We start from the raw sequence: 3,819 nt of genomic DNA, 5'->3' as shown, positions 1-3,819 counted from the left end.
GTTACCATCAAGCATCAAGACATTACTGTAAAATGAGGAATGTTCGCGTGCATTTTAGTTTCGCGAGAGCCAAGATTCATGAAATTAAAATGCACGCGAAAGTTCTTGCTTACACTGTATGCATTGAATGCCAGTGGCAATAAGCCAGTTCGTGGTTAGCTCATGTGCATGTTGGTACAAATGACCTTTCTATTTTCTTAGTTGGTTAGGCATTTCACTCATATTCAAAGCAACATAATGCGTACCAGTGAGTTTGCCCGGCGTAACAATTTATGGAATTCGTGTTAAACAAAAAATGATCTTGCACAGCGAGACCAGGTGACCAGAATGGTCCGTCTAACAACCCTCGGGGGAAGCATCCATTTCTTTGTTTTGTATTGAATGCATTAAAACATGTTTATATTCGTAATGCCAAATACCAGGTTTGCAGTCAGGTGGATGTAATGGCAAGTATCATTTACAAGGATTGCATGAATAATCATTATATGACAGATGCTTATCTCTGTGAATTTAAAAACCATCATGCGTTTTGGTACCAATGACCTTTTTCTGCTCATGCGCAGAGTAGAACTACGAACTGGCTTATTTGCGAAAATTTCGTGCCGCGAATGTGTCATCGGGTGAGAATGAGAAGAGTGTTAAGTTGCCACTGTACCCATAGTGTTCGAGACAACTTAACGCCCTTCTCATTCTCAGCCGACGATATTGTGTTTTACAGTATTATAGTCAATATGAGTGATGTCAGAATCGGAAGCACATTATCGACTTGTAGAGGAGGCACAGTTCTTGTGTCAATCATTGCATGGCCTGCGAGCCCATTCCTGTCTCCTCAATCAACCAATCAGAAAGCAGCATTCTTCAGATGATGCATCCTTTGATTCGTTCGTCAAGTAAGCCTTGATGCAGTTGGGCCACAGAGTGATAGGGAACACATAACAGATACTTTTTTATAGTTGGTATGACACTGTGCAGTATTCTTGCACTAGCTGGACTAAAAGTTGTCTGCAAGCCTGTCGATTATTGTTATGTGATTAGCAGATTGATTCCTTTTGAAGTCATCACAGTCATTCTGTCAGTGGGTCGTCTGTGTTGTAATGTAATGAGAACTTGGAATGGGGGGGGGGGGCAGAATGAAAACTTGACGTAGCATACACTGGATGCATGCTTCAGGACCTCCAAGGGACAACATCTTTTGTGCATTTTTAGCAGCAGTGGGGATGAAGTGATGCAAGTTTTCATCCAGGGTGAAGTGTACCCTTCCTGGTGGCAGAAGTCCTCAGTTTCCATGGCACTGTCGAGGCACAGAAAAAAACAAAATACAATGAAAAATCACTGTTGCAATTTCACAGCCACACTAATACATTGCAATGAGAGGAAAATGATCTTAATGGAAAGAGCACGTTTATGAAAAAAAAAATGATGTAGTCAACAACAAAGAAAAGTTCCTTACCCCAACACACATCACCTAACATCGATTTCCCTGCATGTGATTGTGATATGCAAGTTTGATATTTCAGATATGATATTTCAGATACTCTCAGTGGCAGCTCCCAAATAGTGTTCAGGCTTTAAAAGCAAGTTTGGCATTTTGTCATTCTCACGAAGTGCAAGATAAGGCAGTGTAACCAGAAGATTGAAGGCATAAATCTGTTGCTATAGTAACTCCCATCTGCAGCTGAATAATACAAAGAGGGATGGTAGAAGTAACGTAATGGACTTGTCACTTACTTGTAACTTATTATTTTGACATACCCTATTGTAACGTTAAGTGGCCTGACAGACTAAATCCAGACACTGTATGATGACTACATGTGACAATCAAGCATGTGTTGTGATGGCAATAATTCGCAAGCTCAGTCAGCTATGACTATAGTGATGTCATGAAATGTATTGGTATAGGCGATTTGTATGTGATCCAAACCCCAGCAGCATTTGACAGTTTTGTGGGGTAGGGGGGTGTCACATGGACCAAGCTATGGTGTGTGTGTGTGTGTGTTTGTCGGCATTCATCTGTCGGATGCTTCATCCCTGCGGACACATCATGCAAGAGAAACCCCCAAGGACTAACTGCGACTAGCTGAATACCAAAGCACAGCCTGTTGCATCATATCTTTAATGGGCGTCATCCAGATTACATCTTGACTTTTGCGAGGGATGGGAAAGTCATGGATATGGCCAAATAAAGATACTTTAAATGAAAACGATACTAATGATGATGGTGATGATGATGATGTATTGCTCTCATAAAGTGCATGTCATATTGCCTGAGCATGTAGATGTGTGCTTTAAAGCCAAAGAAAGAAAGGATGAAAAGAAAGAAATCATGCGGATAAATTTTCCACTTCTGTTTGCATATTCGCAAGTTTTATTAGCCTAGGGTGTGGGTCTAACTTATAATGCATTTTAGTTCTAAACCGTTTAATCTAATGGGCTTTTCTTCATAAAGCTGTCCTACTTGGAATTAACAAAGCTTGAATACAAGATTTTACTCGAGTGTCATTTCTCATAATGAAGTATTTCAATGTGTTAGCAATGAGTGCTTATACAGGGAATATGATTTTTTGTTTGCCTTTGTTAATGCAGCTTGCTGAATTTCATCTCCAAGCCCAGGGTATAACTATAGTACTCAGCGATGCTTTTCCGCCAACAAATGTATTACTGTTCCTTTTTATTAGTCAACTCCATGCCGTCCGATTCAGGGAGGAAGGTGACAAAAAAAGAAAGCGCGCCAGCCGACATTTGTGGTGATAAAAATCATGTTCAATTATTGTGAATGAAACTCTCAAAGTGGATGTACTTTTGTGAGCCATTTCACTCACAAAAAAAGTCTTGCTTTGTAGTAGCCACTCTGTGATGGGGAAAAAAAAAATGAAGACTACAAAAAGAAAAATATGAAAGGGAAGACTGTAATTTTGTCTGCTGCACAAGATGTGAAATCAAGTTCTTGCGATTGATATTCCATGTGTATTTGCGAGTATTTGGGTTGTAGTCGGTATATGCAGTTTGAATGGCTTCAAATGAGTGATGAGTTGGAAGTGTTAGAGAAATTACAGCAAAGACATTTGCAAGCTGTTGAAAATGACATTCATTCCATGTAGGTCGTTTAGAAAAAAACAAAAATAATTATGAAATAGTGAATGAATTGCTTCCATTTTGTGACATCTTATCATGCATTCAAATTTGATGAAAAAAAAACCATGAAAATATGAGGACATATGAGAGAGAGAATATTCTATAGACAAAAAGTGTCAATGTGAAATATTGAAACGTGCATTAAAAAAAAAAGAGGATAAGTGTTTTAAAGACAAAGATTTCTTTACTGTCCTGTTTTGTTTTTTTATTTACTATGTGTCTTTATTCTTTTTCAAGAAAAAGTAAGTCTGCAGGTGTGTGCTGTGTGTTTGCCCCTATCAATTTCTGTATACCCAAAATATTCCACGAGTCAGGTGCTGTTTGCTACATTAAAGACATGCTAAAAAATTGACTCTGATCCTGACTTAAATGTGACGTGCATGCATACATTTCTCCGTTCAGTACAGCATTCCATGATCGCAAATTGTAACCACTTGTGATTCTGTCAGGAAGTCCCGATTTGCGAAAATTAGACTTGCTTATTATATCGTCGCTGGGGCGACAAGACCTCATATCTACAAAATGTCAAATGTTCAGGAGAGCCAAAAAACATGGCAGCCAAAGCACTGTGGCGAATGGGATAGCCTTTCCTTTAACATACCGTGGTGGGTTCATTTTTGGAATAAGACAGTTGGGATTTGGACTGGACATAACTTAACCCATTATTTGATTATTAATCCTAAAAAG

The sequence above is a fragment of the Diadema antillarum genome, unplaced genomic scaffold, assembly GCF_040938485.1.
Source record: "Diadema antillarum isolate AM-2024a unplaced genomic scaffold, OU_Dant_1.0 seq00001012_RagTag, whole genome shotgun sequence".
NCBI classification, from domain to species: Eukaryota; Metazoa; Echinodermata; class Echinoidea; order Diadematoida; family Diadematidae; genus Diadema; species Diadema antillarum.
The sequence above is the reverse complement of the archived record's forward strand: the minus strand, read 5'-3'. Positions refer to the sequence as shown.